The 18,141-nt window shown below is 33.3% G+C and overlaps 1 long non-coding RNA gene across 1 annotated transcript in view; it reads left to right on the top strand.

The window, feature by feature from the left end:
- LOC148945084 (uncharacterized) overlaps positions 1–18,141 on the top strand; it is a 120,708-nt gene that overhangs the window by 36,851 nt on the left and 65,716 nt on the right. The window lies entirely within an intron of this gene.

Here is an 18,141-nt window from a genome sequence, read left to right on the forward strand (position 1 = left end):
CTAAAATGTTTTGCCTCCGAATGGCTCCTACCCATATAAACGTTTTTGTACTTTAAGTTCCTATAGGACTTAAATTATATGCATGGTTAAGTAGCGAGGTAAACGAAAAGACACTATGTGTTGCCAGTCTATTAAAATAGCTTATGTGTAATATCTCACCAACTGCTTTGGAGATAAATTTGGAATTTTCAGAGCTTCTCGAGGGAGACAAAGTTGGCCTTGCATTTGGACTTTGGTAGTGGGGGAGATCTAAATTGAAATACACCTTTTGTCAAGGTTATCAAAACTGTAAATCTGCAATATCGCTACCGCATGAGTAATATTTACTAATGGATACATAGTGTTTACAATTGAATAATTTACTTGAGAGTGTTTCTCTTTTTCAGCGAAGTAGACAAATCCATGAAAAACTGGAAAATTGCACGTGAGTAAGGAGGATAATGCAGTAAAGGTTGAAAAGAAATGTAAAAAGTAAAGTGAATTGTAAAAGAACTTTATAAACTATTATAATATAAAAATCTTACATAGCTTGTAATATTTTTATTTATAGAATCGTATAATAAACACAAGTTAATGTACAGTATGATAAAAATCTATGCTTCTAATATTAGTTAAGTCAAGAAAATTAATTGAATTAAAAACCTATACACACGGTTTTGTACTTGTACACATTACAAACTAACACATTGATAGTTATTGTAGTAATGTTGTCATCAATGACGTGGTACGCTACATTAGAAATTTAACCACTTAGGTGAGTTAACTCAGTCGAAGTTTGCTTAATTTGTGTCTACATTTGGCGTTTTCTGAAAAACTGGGCCAAATATCTGGGAATTTCAACCAGTCAAGATGCATCCAAAAAGGGTGGTTCATGTCACCCGATGAAGGCAGGAATTCATTGGTTGATATTTCACGATTTTCGGTCCAGTTTCCCAGAACATGTCAAATGTAGACACATTCTAAGCCAAATCAATTAAAGAAAGAATTGATTACGCTCAGGCAACTGGCAAAAAAAAACCTAATTTATTAAAACAGAAGTATTATAATTTTATATCAGTAGGCTACAATGTATGTTGTAAAAGCAATTTATTTTTTGATTTTGCCAGTAACATAATTTTTGACAGTCGTGAGTGATAGCATTTTTTATTTCTCTTTTCTTTTGTGGTATATTTGGTGATCGTTAGATTTAATTATTTAATTAATAAAAGTATGCTTTACCGTAAGCTTGTCTTTTTAAAGAAATTTATTTAAATCTTAAGCTAAATGACAGGTTTAACAAAATAAAAACCTTAAAATTGTTTATTCAAAAAAAATTATCTTACTATTTGGTAAATATTTGGTTTTTCGCTGCACATTCTGTCAGAAAATCGGATGTATTCTTTAAGTATTTTTTTCCCAATACTTTGAGCAATGTCGCAACTGTTTTTTTTGTCATGTTACTGAGCATAAGAAATTAATTTAAATTGACTTAACAATTAATTTATTATAAATATAGGCTTATTTGTCTTTCCGGCTGCCAATTGCTTAGCCTTGTTTCTATATTTAGATAATTAAATGCTATGAATTAAAAAAAAAACACAATAAGCGGTTAGAATACCTACTGATTGCAACTAAGACAAACTGAATGCACATTTTTCGTCATTTTTCCAATTCTTAGCTAATTTAGTGTTTTATGTCAAGAGAGTAGCATTGCTGTATAATTACCCGGGCTTCATAACTACACTACTAAGGATTTAATCCCCAGAGTTTCTAAGGACCTGTATCTTGGCAAAAACTGTCTAAATTGGCGTCAAACGAAAATTGTGTCAAAGTTTGTTAAAGTATCAAGGACAGTGAAAATGCATTGATTTGAATTGGTTAAGGGAAAATCTGCTTACGAATATATCGTAGGAAATTAGAAAAACTGGAAATTTAATTTCTGATGAAAAAGATCTTCATATGCAGTTATTCAGTTTTTGGTATTTGTGGGTAAAACTGCAAGAAACGGGAAAGATCCGCCAAAATTAAGCTAAAAATATAAGGCACCAAACAGGTGAAGGATGTATGGATTCACTTTGAAGAGGTTGATGTCTTTTGGAAGCAACATATTGCTAACGTTTGAATTTTGCGGACGAAAAGTTTTGCGTAATTTAACTAATCAGTTTAGCTTATTTAACTTTTAAGGCTCTACGTGGCAACACTGACAAAATTGAGTGACAACCTTGAACACTTTCTAATTTTAGACAACAAAAAGACAAATCCTATAACATTGAGGTTTTCAGGTGTGAATTAACCTAAGATGGGTCCAGGAGGATTTTCTTTTATGCCTTTAACACATGGGGGCAAACTTGTCGTTTTTTAGTTTTCTTAATGAAAATGCCAAGAAATGCTGGTTTTTAATGAAAATGCCCCAATAGATGGTTTTTAAAAAATCTAAGGAAGACGAGAAGTCTGAAGTGAGCAAGTACCTTCTATGCGTCTTCTAACGTTTGAAACACACACAAACACATACAAAAAGAAACACAGACAAAAACACACACGCACACACACACACACACACACACACACACACACACACACACACACACACACACACACACACACACACACACACACACACACACACACACACACACACACACACACACACACACACACACACACACACACACACACACACACACACACACACACACACACACACACACACACACACACACACACACACACACACACACACACACACACACACACACACACACACACACACACACACACACACACACACACACACACACACACACACACACACACACACACACACACACACACACACACACACACACACACACACACACACACACACACACACACACACACACACACACACACACACACACACACACACACACACACACACACACACACACACACACACACACACACACACACACACACACACACACACACACACACACACACACACACACACACACACACACACACACACACACACACACACACACACACACACACACACACACACACACACACACACACACACACACACACACACACACACACACACACACACACACACACACACACACACACACACACACACACACACACACACACACACACACACACACACACACACACACACACACACACACACTAAAACCTTTGACTTCCGATCAAATTAGCCCTCTCCCAATCTTCTAAGATCACTGGTTCGATATGATCACCCTCTGGGGAAAAAAAAAACACGCATCCGTGATCTTTCTTCTGGCAAAAAATGCAGATTTCCACATTTTTGCGCATAGGAGCTTGAAACCTCTACAGTAAGGTTCTCTGGTATGCCGAATCTGGTGGAGTGATTTTAATTAAGATCAAATTGATTTTTCGGGGTGTTTACCCCTTTTTCAGAAATTGGGCAAATTATCTCAGGCTTGTAACTTTGGATGGGTACCATTAAATGTGATGAATTTATATATTTTAATGAGCATCAAAATTCGATTCTTTTGATGTATATATTGTTATCAAGACTCTGCTTCTTAGAGTTTTGGTTACTATTGAGCAGTATTGCTCCTTACTGACAGTTCGTTACCACGAACTGTTATATTGGATGTAATGAACATAAAAATTATTTTTTCGACAAAAGAAGTGAATGAATAAATAAAATAACAAACCAAAACATTAGAAAAGAAAAGAGAGGAAGAAATTTCTTATGTTTTTTTTCGGGGGACCACTGATCATTTCAAAATTCTGAACTGCTAGCCATTTCATTTAGATCCACAACTAAATTCTAACTTTAACTGGGAAACCTAGCAATATAAAAATCCAATAAAAAAGTGGCTTTTATTTTAGCTCCTCAGTTAAGATCTATTTTATTCCAGCATCTTGAGTCAACATAAGGGCCACAAAATAGTGTTAATTTAAAGAGCCTATGGGGTATTATTGTCTACGTAGCTATGAATACAATTTTAACCTGTTACAAGACGAAACTAAAATATCCCCTCCGTTTTTCAAATCGCGCATAAAGCTTTCAATCGATTTGAAAGTTAAATCCATTAAAAGAAATTAAGTTTTGAATCTTTAAGAAAAGTAAACTTTCCACTCGAAGCTTTAATAAATTTTTAAATGGGAGATAGAATGGTAGATTCTAAATAAAAGAGTCAACTATTAATCGACAAGACACGCGACATTAAAAAGCTTTTGATGAATGTGATATAAGAGCTTAAAGCGAACTTAAACAACCAATTACAAGGGCGGATTTCTCTCCATCCGAACGCAGGGAAGATTTAAGATTTTAAGGGAGGGGAGTGAAAAATAACTAGAATTTTGATGACATTTACGTAGGCTAGAAATTTAACAACCTCTTTTGTTTTCTCTTTTGTTTTCTTTTTTTATTTAAGTTTTAATTAGTTTCATTGAAAAAATTAGAATATTTATTAAACAAATATAGAACATGGTATCAAAACAGAAGTAAAATAAACTGGCCAGTAGTAATCGAAATCAGAAGTATGGATAAAAAAGAAAAATAAGAAAATAGAAAAAAAAATGTTTTCTGTGATTGAAAAGGTAGACGAAGGCATCTATAAACAATTTATTTCAGCATCTTCCTTGATGTTTTTAACCCCGTTTCTGTCTTTGTAGGTATATTTTTGCATGTGAATTAAATAAACCTTGTCATTTTTATATTGATAAGGAAAAGAGATTGGTGACAATAATTTACAATGGAGTAATTGAAATTGAATATCTTGCGTAAAATTGAGTATTTCGATTAATAATCAAAATCAGCAGCCTGGGTTTAAAAAATAAAGCCATTTATAAGTAGTCTAAGAGCTCTTTTTAACGATTTATTTCAGAATCAGAAGATGTTTCTGAGCCCATTATCTGTCATTGGAGGTGCATATTTGTGTTTGGCTTAAAGTAAATACATTCAATTTTATATTGCCACCAGATTAATTCACAAGGAAGTTACTTATTTGTTGTCAAAAAGGAGAAAGTATGAATTGGTGCTATTTATTATAACATTTTCTTACACCGAAAAAAGATTGCTGTCAGTAGTTTAAAATTGAGTAGTTTAAATCAAACACATTTTCAAAGGTTACTCTTATGTTATATATTCTTCATAAGATATTGCTGGAAAATGAATCGTGGATAGGTTACTTTGAATATTTACTTATTGATCCTGTGCGTTAAAAAACATTTTTAATTTTATTATTAAACTTATTTCTATAGTTTTTTTTTAATTGCTTAAGCGCTTAATTGTGTAGTAACCGTTTCGCATGCCAATACGAAGATTAAAATGAAGGCCTAGAACCCAATTTAATCAGCGTCACACTACAATGTACTTAAATTTTCAAACTTATATATATATATATATATATATATATATATATATATATATATATATATATATATATATATATATATATATATATATATATATATATATATATATATATATATATATATATATATATATATATATATATATATATATATATATTGCTACCCGACTGACTGACGATATCCTAAACAGTAAGCTGTACGAAAAATGTGGTTCAATCCCATTTTCTAGGTTTATAATGAAAGAAAGGTTGAGATGGCTAGGGACGTTCTGCAGATGGAGGAGGAGAAATTGCCAAAGACCATCCTTGTCAGCGAACCATATAGGGTCAAACGAAAACTAGGTTATCCCCGAATGGGTTGAAATGATGTAGAAAAGGAAAGCTTTAAGAAGGATTGAAACTTCTTGGGAGGGTGTAAAGAAAAAATGAAGAAATATATATATATATATATATATATATATATATATATATATATATATATATATATATATATATATATATATATATATATATATATATATATATATATTATATATATATATATATATATATATATATATATATATATATATATATATATATATATATATATATATATATGTATATATATATATATATATATATATATATATATATATATATATATATATATATATATATATATATATATATATATATATATATATATATATATATATATATAAAGTCAACGATACATCTTCTTTAATACTTTGGTATGCTTCTTTAGTTTAAGGATATAAACTGCTTATCAGCTGTGCTTCCTTGCTTATATACGGAAACATGAAAACAACTTAGAATGGATTTAGGAACGATCAGTGGCGTATTCCAGGTTGTAAGCCTTCTGAATTTTTATGGAACTAAACCAGACATCAACGGGGAAAGGTTACGAAGTAGCTTTGCTTATAAGGGTAGGTTTATCATAAGTTTCACTTGTATCCATCTCTTTTTCACTCTAAATATATTTGAATAATTCTAGTTAACCATTTTTTTTCGTAAAAGCTACTGCAAAAATAAGCTCAAAGTTACTTTTCTGTCGTTATAATTATTACAAAAACGCCAGATGAAGCAGAAAAGTTAGTTTTTGGTAGTTTTTTTTTTGTCAAGCTTAGGATATCTCCTAAGTATATAACTCTGAAGATACTATTTTGGTTTTTGAAACTAAGAGATATTATTTTGAATACTGTATAGTTGAAGGCATCGGACTTCAACGGACTTGAAGGGATTGCTAACTTTCTTCTACCTGGTGTAGATCTTTGAGCGTCACTTGTTCGGCCAGGGGTGCCATATATCTTCTCCGCAGGTCACCTAATGTTTACACTCTCTGAAAGTATGCAGTCCGCCGTTAAACTTGTAGCTTAGAAAGACCAAACTTCTATTAAAGTTAGTTCTTGCCTTTCATGAGTAGATGCCGCTAGTAATGTGCACCGCCGTATGTGTACTGCATAGTTGTGAAAGACTGTGTAAGACTGAAATTTAATAATGTCCACATTCACCGGTGAATGTTTCTAAGTTGTTATTTTTCTTCTTGGATTTAGTCAGCTTCGCCAGTCAGCTTTTTCAGTTTTATGCAAGGGTTGATGGTGAGAGGTTAGGTTGGGTTTGGTTTTTTACCCATTTCTGACTGACCGTATTTCAAACAGTAGGTTGTACGAAATATGGCTCTGAAGCATGGACGCTCCGAAAAGCGGATGAAGATTTGCTAGATGTTTTTCAGAGAAATTGCTTAAGGATTGTTCTGGGTACCCGTCTGACTGACGGTATTTCAAACAATAAGCTATACGAAAGATGTGGTTCAGTACCGCTCTCTAGGGCTATAATGAAAGAAAGGTTGAGGTGGCTAGGGCACGTTGTGCGGATGAAGGATGACAGATTGCCGAAGATTGTTCTTTTCGGCCAACCGTCTAGGGCTAAACGGAAAGCAGGTCATCCCCGTGTGGGGTAGGAGGACGTCATAAAGAAAGATTTAAATGAAATGGGATCCTCGTGGGTGGGCGTAAAAAGGGAGGCTTTGAATAGATTGGGGTGGAAGAGGAGCGTGCGTAGCTGTGATGGCCTCAGGTGGCTTGGTGCTGCGGTGAGTTGTTAGTAGTAGTAGTAGTAGTAGGTTGTACGAAAAATATGGTTCTATAGCGCTTTCTAGGGCTATAATGAAAGAAAGGTAGGAGGTGGCTAGGGCACGTTGTGCGGATGAAGGATGACATTGCCGAAGATTGTCCTTTTCGACCAACCGTCTAGGGCTAAACGGAAAGCAGGTCGTCCTCGTCTGGGATGGGAGGAAATCATAAAGAAAGATTTAAAGGAAATGGGAACTTCGTGGGAGGGTGTAAAAAGGGAGGCTTTGAAAATATTGGGATGGAGGAGTAGCGGGCGTAGCTCTGTTGGCCTCAGGTGGCTTGGTACTGCGGTGTTGTTAGTAGTAGCAGTAACCTAATTTAGCTTAATATAAAATAACCTAACTTTTACCATCAAACCTTGCATAAGACTGAAAAAGCTGACTGGCAAAGCTGACTGAATCGAAGCAGAGAAAAAGGAATCTCGGACGTTCACCAGTGAAAGTCAACATTTATCAGATTTCGGTGTTCCACCGTAACATAGTCACTAGTCAATATAAAGACCAGGGTTGCCATTCCTCCGGATTTTTCTCCAGATCTTGGAATCAAAGTCTCGAGTTTGAGATCGGGGGAAAAGTATGGCCCGCAAAAGGTGTATAGAGTGTATCGTCGGTCTTACGTATAAAGGTCGTATCTGATATCTTCACACTTCTAGGATGGTTCTCAAAAACCGCTTGCTAAGCTGATCTCAAAGGAAAAATCAGCAGGGTAATGTAGATCAGGGGATGGAAGTGCTATCTGATATACATTGCCTACTGATCCTCCTTCTGAATGCAACTCAGAAAACGGTTTTGACAATTATTTAGGACTTTGAAGATGTCAGATACGGCCTTTAGGCGTATCAACGATTTTGGGAATTTTTTATAGTCTTAGGATTTTTTGTGTGTGAATCTTCTGATGTAGTCCATTTCTCCGTCGCAGCTCTGATTTAATTTATAAACAAAACAAAACTTAAAAACAAAACAAAAAATGGGCTCTTCTCTTGAAAAACTTGTATCATTATCTCTCTAATCTCTATCATTATCTCTCTAAAAAAGAAGCCTTCTACTATAGCATTATGCTAATATGAGAAATGGTTTACGTGAGAGGTGACAAGTAGAACTCAATGAGGATATGCCAGATTGCTACTATATACAAACTTGGAAATAATGTTGGGGTTAAGCTTCTTCATTATTTGACAGTGTCAAATCTGGTTATCTGGCAGAGCGAAATTAATGGCTTGTAGACCATTAAAGACTTTGATACCGGATAGCCATATTCGATAATCCTATTAATATTGATATTTTAAAAAGGATTTCTTCAAATAGTCAGTCATTTATAAGATTCAATTCCTTTTTCGTTTTATAATATTGATAATATTGTAAATTATAATATTGAATTTGATGTCAATTCTACATCAGTTATAATATTGAATTTTATAATATTGAATATAATATCAATTTTATAGAGAGATAATATTGATAATATGATAAAATTTATAATATTGAATTCCTTTTCCGTTCAATATCAGCAAAAGAATGATTCGCTGAATGGTTGACAGGATGATTAAAGACAAAAAAAAATCAAAACGAAAAAGGTAAAAAAGGTAAAGAATACGGTATTGGACTTTGCAGTCCCTATCGGCGGGTGGTGCTAACCTCCGTTTCTTGGCCCGTCAGCCAATAAGTGCAATGGGGGGGCTGAGGGCCAACCATCCTGTACTTTCGCACACCCTTCCTGTTTACCTTCCCCAGATTACTCAAGGTACCCATTTAGAGCTAGGTCGACTCTGGCTGAGCTTACAGAGTCAAAAGAGTGAGGTTAAAAACTTACGAAAAAGAGTGACGTTAAAACCTAATACAAACATAAATTACACTGCTATAGTATTACTGATATTAATAAATCTTTAGCCCAGATGAAACAAAAGTTATGACGCTCGTCAAGCTATGGAAAAAGAAGAAGAAGTCAAAATACAATTGAATTAAAAAATCATAATTAAATTAGGATGTGGTAAAAATCGGAAGGATGCTGAAACCGGCAAACTTTCTGGACAACACGAACTTTACAATATTACTCATGCCTGAGATATAAAATTTATTAACTGTTTTGATATTACTGCACCCTGGTAGAAAGGAGATACAGTAAAATTGTACTATGTATGAGTAGCACCACAGAATTCTATGATTATAATTTTTGTATAATATATAATTATAATTTTTTATATACAATTATATAACTATAATCATAATATATAAATTATAATTCTTGCGTAACAACTCTTCAAAATTGGTAGTATAATTATATCTGTAAAAGGTAGATTCCTTAAAAATTTTATCAGGTAAGAGAGGGGAGGAGGGGGATGCCACAAATGAATTTATGCGAATATAGTAACTTTCAGAGGAGAGTGGGCTTTGTATGGCTGTTTCTATTAAGGGATACCCTTGCACCTCCCACAACTGTGCAGGTAATCATATGAACGTGGTCTTTTATTCCTCACTGAAAGTGTTTCTACATTAAGAGAGGAGCTATCACCCCCTCAGTGTCCATATTATAACACTTAGTCTAAATATAAATTCCTCCTAATAAAGGGAGGTTATTGGGTTTATTCCCCCGTCCACATTGATCCGAAGGACCCCTTGCGAATAGTCGGAAAAATGCACCTTCTGAGGCTTCATAAACCTGCCCCCCACAGAAACATTCATTCTTTCTTATGTTTGCTTTGTAATTATGCAATACTGTGCGTAAATCAACTCTTTCAAATCAATGTCAGAAAGAATAGCTAATGAAAATTATTCATTTTGCACGGGCTGGAAACATTTTCAGAGACGAATACGTCGCTAACGTAACGACAATATAGCCTTTGAATCTGCCAACTTATATAAATAGCTTTTCGTTAGTTCTATTTTGATTGGTAGTCTTATATATATATATATATATTTTTTTTTGGTATCACGCTTATTTACTCTGTATTGTATTTCTTCTTTTTTTATGTTTTTGTTTTGGCTGATTTAATGATATGTTATGATTATCCCCGCAAGAAATCTATTTCGTTTGTATTTATCCAAATATTGGTCGTACTTACACATTATCATATATATATATATATATATATATATATATATATATATATATATATATATGTATATATATATATATATATATATATATATATATATATATATATATATATATATATATATATATATATATATATATATATATATATATATATTTATATATATTGCCCGTCGACTTGTTTTTGGTTGCATTATTTATTTGTTTTATAATTACATACGTGATAGAAAAAAACGCCGTTTCAATCGGAGGGATCTTGAGATTTTAGGCTGAAAAAGTTATTCAAGAATAGAAGAAGGAACAGGATTAAGTTTGATAAAATAGGACTCTAATAACTTTATCTTTCCTTTTGTTCTTATATTTTTTTTTTTATTTTGGTGATAAAACTAATTATTTTCTGATTAAATCTATTTCTCTTTTTACAACTGGAATGAGTTGCTTGCTTATTGTGAACTCATGAAATTCGTTTTACTCAAAAAAGGTAGAAGTGGTAGCAGTGAGGTGCATAAAATAAGCATTAAAATTTTGAAACTTTTGGAAATTTTAAAACTTTGGGCTTATTTAATTGAGTGAATAGAAAATCTTTTTCATAGTCTACAGAAAAATCAAAAAACTTCTAATAGTTGTTTTTGAAATATTAAAAAAGGGAAAATTGGTACTTTTTTTAAATAAACCTTCTTGTGTAAATTCAGGAAATCTGGGGAAAACACAGAAATCGGCCAAAATTATTCTTTTTGTGGGAAAGGCTGAAAAGGCTCTTGTTCTTGAAAGAAAGGCTATAAGACAATTTGGGATTTATTTCTAAAAATGTGTCACCAAAAAATTATTGGTATTTTTACTCTCTTAATGTTCCATACATAAGAACAAATCAGTTATTTATTCTTTTAACTGGCTTAAAATTTAAAATAGAAAATACAGGTAAATACAGCAACGAGCAAAAAAAAGGTAGTGTTGTTTGGTCTCCATTTCTGACAGGCGCTTTAGGAATCGACTATCGACTATGAAAATATTACAGTTGACGTCACAAAGATAAACCAATAGAATTCAAGCATACTTTTAACACGAAAGTAAAGGAGAATAATTCCTCTTTTCTCTTTGCGATAACCTTCCCTTCGAAACACCATAAACAAATATCTTCGTACAGGGCTTGTTAGGACATTGCACATTCTCTTTGGCTCCTTGAAAAAGGAGAAGAAAAAAGAAAGACAAGAAAGTTAGGTTTGGTTAGCACTCGTCTCAAGTAATGCACCGATTCTGAAAGTGAGAATTAGAGGGGTCATGTCCCCCTTTTCTTATAAAACAATTCTATTCTCTTTGAGTTTTGAGCTTTCGAGTCTTTCAGTCTTTTTACTGGAGAGTTTCAATTTATTTTAACCTTAACGTTCAACAAAAAACAAATGTTCTTTAATTGTGCTCATTACATGTATAATAAAGTAAATTACCTACAATTAATGATATTCTAATTTATTCTTAGCGCTCAAAGTGGCGTAAATTGAATGGAAGGGGACAGGGGGAATTTCCCCCCTCTAGATTTTTTTTCTCCTCCTAGATTTTTAAAATTACCTTTTTAGGGGAGGGAGTAATTTCAAAGAAAATTGTCGTTTTTTCGTGTTTTGATTGAAAAAAAATTGACAAAAAAGACAAATTTGAGTCTCCAGATTAAAACAAGACCCATTTTGCCCTCCATTGGCGTATCGAACGTCAATTATGTAAGGAATTATAGAATTGTTTAGTTATGACACTATGGAATCCAACCATTGTTGAATTGTCACCGTTTTGATGTACAGCAAGAAATGTTTCTTTGAAAACTATGGAAATTCGACTTCGGAGTTCTGCATTCTACACCTGTAGATGGTACGCTGTGAAACAGAATATTTGAAGTCTTTTTAGGAGTCTATCAAAAATCAAACATATGTGCAATTACATAACAAAAATATAACACAAATATGAATTGAAATCCAGGTGATTCAATCTTCATAGAATTCGTAAAATGATTGTACCCTTACTCAAACAGGTTAATCCTAAATTCATATTTTTTCGTTTGGCTGACTTCAACCGCAATAGGATTTCAACCACCTGAAGCTCTCTGAATTTGAGTTGAATAATATTCTTGTGGTTTCTAACAAAATACATAGACCATAACATTACTGTTGTAATTTGCATTCCACAGTCAATAATTTTAATTTGAAAAGGCATCATTTCTCAGGGTATAGCAACTAGTTAGGACACCCGTAGGATCGGTAAAAAAAAAATTTCAAGGGGGATGAGGAAATATTTTATATTGTAGAAAAATGTTAAGTTTTTTCCAAATAGTATGATGCTTGCGCTTTGGGTAGTTTTGGTCTTTAGGGAGGGGAGTGGCCTCCCTGGCCACTGATGTTTGCGCTTTTACGTACTTATGCATTATATGCTACGCACCGCTATAGACTGTACAAGCAAACCAGACTGGATACCTGTCAAACGGGTATTTGCTATTTAAATTAATTGCAAATCGATGTTTCTTATCGAGTTTACAATATTTAAACGATTGTTTTTTGGGGTTTGGGGGGGAGGGTACCTAGGTTAGGTTACGTATTTAGGTAATTGCGTATTATAGCTAAACCAACGCTATACACGAAAGAAGTCAAGTTTGGTTAATGATAATGAAATAAAATAAAATAGGATGGAAATATAATAGTTTAGAAACAAATTTGGGCTATATATTCGCACATTAGGGGGAAGGGGGGGGGGGGGAAAGCATGGCATATATTAAATACGTAGCCTAACCTAACCCAGCTACCTTCCCCCTCCCCTAAACCCTAAAAACAATCGTGTTAGTATTGAAAACTCAATGAGAAACCACGCTTTGCAAACCATTTATCTCTTTCAAATAGCCGTTTGACGGGTGTCGTGTCTGGTTTCCTTGTACAGTCTATAGTGCTGGTTTAGTCATAATGCACAAGTACCCATATTTAATACATGCTTTGCTATACTTCCACCCACCCACCCCCCTAATGTGCAAATATGTAGCCCAAATTTGTTTCTAAACTATTATATATTCATTCTATTTTATTTTATTTCATTAGCCATGACCAAACTTGCCTTCTTTCATGTGTAGCATATAATGCATAAGTACCATTATTAATTACCCATTTATGAAATTTGGCCCATTAATAAATGGATTACATAATTCTCCCCTATAATATTGGTCGTGGTGGCTTAAATGCATAAATCTAATTTTGGACTAAGTTTATTAATAGTTGGCTACAATATTATTAAAGAATAACTTATATTTCAAAATGCCTCAAAATTTATCATTTTTGCAACGTAAGGAGATTTACTAGTTTTAATTGATATGTTTAACAATATTATTAACCATGCTATTAACAATAAATTGCAAAAAAAAACAATATTATTATAATCAGTTTTTAACAATACCCTAAAAATTCTTTTTAGTATATCCAAGAAAGACAGTCTTCAATAAAAAATCTCACTCAGTTTCCTGATTGAATTTTTTCCTATTAATAATTTTCAAAATTTCTGCAGATCTTATGATCTGGTGTTAAGTGGCATTGTAATCATAACGAAATTCCTGTAATGTAATTGGTTCAAAAACATAATAGTGTCATCGCATTTTCCCCAATATACGCTTATTCCTTTTCTAAATGTCAGCCTTGAGAACATTTAATCGACCCTTATATTCTTTTTCTTTTCAAATAGAACATTGGATATAAAATCAAACTTGGGAGTGTATCGATTTCTTTTTCAACTTTGAAATCCAACACCATGCAACGCCTTCTCTGTCAGTGATTATGTTTCTTACGCGTAACTAGTTTTGTTAAGCGGCTTTAACACTACGTACATTATGTATGTAAGTGTTTAAATTACGTTACGATAAAAATATTTTTTTTAGAAAAGCCTATATTAGTAGAATATATTCTTAACCTTTGATAACTGGGTGATTATATTTTATTAATTTTTTTTTATTATTGTATTGGGAATTCGCAATGATGGGGTAGCCTCCTTTATCCCTCTCCTACTCTATGTTATGATGTGTTTGGTTTTTCTTTTTTTTTTCTTTTTCTTTTTTTCCCTTGTGTTTTCTAATCTTTAGTTTTGGTGGATATAAGATTAAGGTATCAATAGATAGCCTTCTTTTGTAGCTCAGTTCCCTATTGGCTTTATTTAATTATTTGTATTTGTCTATTTTGTGTGAAATAAACATCTTGAATCCTGGAAAAAAAGGAGAGGAAAAAAACCTTTGACCCTTCAATAACTCCATTCACAGTGGGATTTTGTCAAATTTCATGAAAGAATCATAATCATCTTCTAAAATCATTGCAATCATCATAAGAAAACTATTCAAAAATAAAAAATGTGGAATCGAGATGGATATTCAAGCTCTGATAAAGCATAGAAAGCTTTCTAGGGGAATTATGTCAGTTTATATTCAAAATTTATTTAATGCTCATCCAGAAATCACATTTTATATGCTCTATGTTGAGTTTCCCAAAACGTTACATAAGCTTACACAGTGTAAAATTTAACGTAGAGCTCGAGTGTACATGGCACTGCCTACGTTACAGACAAAATTTGCTCCGTAAGATTGCATAACATAACGGATTTTCTTAATTTGGCGCTAGTATTAAATTTTCTACAGCGTAGTGTGAAAGCACCATGAAGGTGAAGGCTAAGATACTCCCTGTCCCTATTTTTAACAACCTTGGTATTATTCCCCCTCGTCCGAAAAAAAATACAATATTTCTACCTGGGTTCCTGTCTATTTGTTACTGTAACCCTACTATTTCCTGTCTATTTGTTCCTGTAACCCTACGAAAAGTTCTCGTGAGTCTTTACTGTTTCTGTCATTCCGTTTTATAAGGGCATTTCGAATCAACATTATAATATTGGAAGCTACAGTGATGATGACAGTGGTCGAATATGGTTTTGAAGCGTGGAAGCCCCGAACAACGGAGGAAGATTTACTAGATGTTTTCCAGAGAGAAATTGCCAACGGATTGTTTTGGGTACCCGACTGGCTGACGTATTTCAAACAGTAGGCCTTGCGAAAAGTCTGGTTCAATCCCGTTTTCCAGGGCTATCATGAAAGAAAAGTTGAGATGGCTAGGGCACATTCTGTGAATGAAGGATGACTGATTGTCGAAGATTATCCTTTTCGGCCAACCGTCTAGGACTAAACAGAAAACAGGTCGTCTGCGGTTGGAGTGGGAGGATGTACTAAAGAAATCTTAAGGGAAATGGGAATTTTCTTGGAGGGTGTAAAGAGAGAGACTTCGAATAGATTACGATGGAGGAGGAGAATGCGTAGCTGTGTTGCCCTCAGGCGGCTTGATGCTGAGGTGAATTGTTAGCAGCAGTAGTAGTAGTAGTAGTAGTAGTATATACCATTATTACTGCTACCTTGCGCTTTTTTTAAATAAAATGAGCAACTAGAATTCTATTATTAATAACTGTCCAACCTAAGCAGATTTAGAAGCTTCCTTATTCATGAGGCGATCTCCCTCCCTATTTATCCCATCATTCTGTTTTCCTAAGTATATAAATTCTATATCACCTAGTGTCGTGTTCCGTAACACAATAAAAGAAAAAAAAGAAACCGGTGAATTAATAAAACCTGGAGCTTGAAACGATTAAATAAAAAAAACAAGTTTTAATGTCGCTCCTTACTTTCAGTTTAAAAAACTTGTTTTTTTATTTAATTTCTGATCGTTTTTTAGTTAATGCAGCTTTTATTTTGGCTCACCATCATTGAATAAGTAAACAAAATTTGCATAAAAATTTTACTCTTCTTTTGCTAAATGGCTGTCTCTAAATTTGATTCTGACGTAATTTACAAATTAACTTACTTAACAAACCTCTATATTCGTATATTTTTCTTCTGGCAAAAATACTAAGTTGCAGATTTTTGCAGATATGAGCTTGAAATCTATAAAATAAGGTTTTCTGATACGCTGAATCTGACGATGTGATTTTCATTAAAATTTTTCACTTGTAGGGGATGTTTCCCCCCTCTTTATAAAATCAGGTAAATTTTCTCAGGCTCGTAGCCTTTGATGAGTAATACTAAACTTAATAAAATTTATATATTTAGAATCAGCATTATAAGCCCATTCTTTTGATAAATTAATTTACATCAAAATTCCGTTTTTAAAAGTTTCGATTACTATTGAGCCGTATCGCTTGTTTTTTTATTGTTTTTTTATTACGTATATGTTATTACGTATATTAGGGGGTTCTCTCCTTAGTCAATACCACTCTCTTTACGTTAAAAGTTAAAAAAAAGTTTAATTCACAAACCCCTGAATCACAAAGGCCGTTTAATTAGAATAGATAGCTCTTTTGAAAGCACTAAAAAAACTGTAGCGTAAAGAGCGACGTATTGACTTGGGGGAGAACCTCCTCATATACGTAATAGTTTCTGTTCATTTTAAGTTCTAATGTTGCTTCTTACTTTCAGTTGAAAAAACTTGTTTTTTTTTAAATTTAATATCTGATCCTTTTTTAATAATGCTTGGAAATCCGGCGCCCCCTTCATATTAATGTCCCTTACCCCAAAGAAACATCCTCCAAGGAAATATTCTCCCGAGTAACCCTCTCCTCCAGCCCTCCCCTCCCCCCACCAGAAAAAAATCCTTCCTGAAAATGTCTGTATACTTCCCAATAACCAGTACAATATGTAAGCAATGGGCAAAGTTCATAACTTGCAGCACTTCCCCTGGGAACTCTGGGAGATTAAGTCATCCTAAAAGACATATTTATTAGATTTTCGACTATGCTGAACAAAATGGCTATCTCAAAATTTTAATTGGGTGACTTTGAGAAAAAATGAGCGTGGGAGTTGGCCTTCTTGCCCTCCATTTTTTAGTCACTTAAAAAAGGCACTAGAACTTTTAATTTCCGTTCCAATGAGCCCTCCTACGATATTCTAGGACCACTGGGTCAATACGATTACCCCTGGAAAAAAAAACAAAAAAAAACAACAAACAAACAAACAAATAAACACGCATCTGTGATCTTTCTTCTGGCAAAAAATGCAAAATTCCACATCTTTGAAGATAAGAGCTTGAACCCTTTGCAGTAAGGTTCTCTGATACGTTGAAAATGATGGTGTGATTTTCATTAAGGTGCTATACCTTTTAGGGGCTCTTTTCACCTTTTTTCAAAAATCAACCGAATTTTCTCAGGCGCGTGACTTTTGATGGGTAAGATTAAACTTGATGAAACTTATGTATTTGAAATCAGAATTAAAATTTGATTCTTTTGATGTATCTATTGGTATCAAAATTCCGTTTTTTAGGGTTTCGGTTACCACTGAGCCGGGTCACTCCTTACTTACAGTTCGTTACCACGAATTGTTTGATAAGTGATATAATTCTATTTTGTGTGATATAATCTCAAATTTGTTCATCTTGATCACGTTGTGCATGGAACTTCGGCTATAGCAGATGTGGAGGGTTTCCCATGGGGTTCTCACCCTTAGTGATTTATCACTATTTATGGTGACTTTTTATATTGCCTAAACAAAAAAAATCACTAAATTAGAATGTAAATCGCTAGATTATTAAATAAAATCACTATATTAAGCAAAAAATTACTAAAAATCTAGTGATTTTTTT

Source organism: Artemia sp. Qi Xiang Cuo, chromosome 13 (assembly GCF_049724085.1).
Source record: "Artemia sp. Qi Xiang Cuo chromosome 13, ASM4972408v1, whole genome shotgun sequence".
In the NCBI taxonomy this organism is placed as follows: Eukaryota; Metazoa; Arthropoda; class Branchiopoda; order Anostraca; family Artemiidae; genus Artemia; species Artemia sp. Qi Xiang Cuo.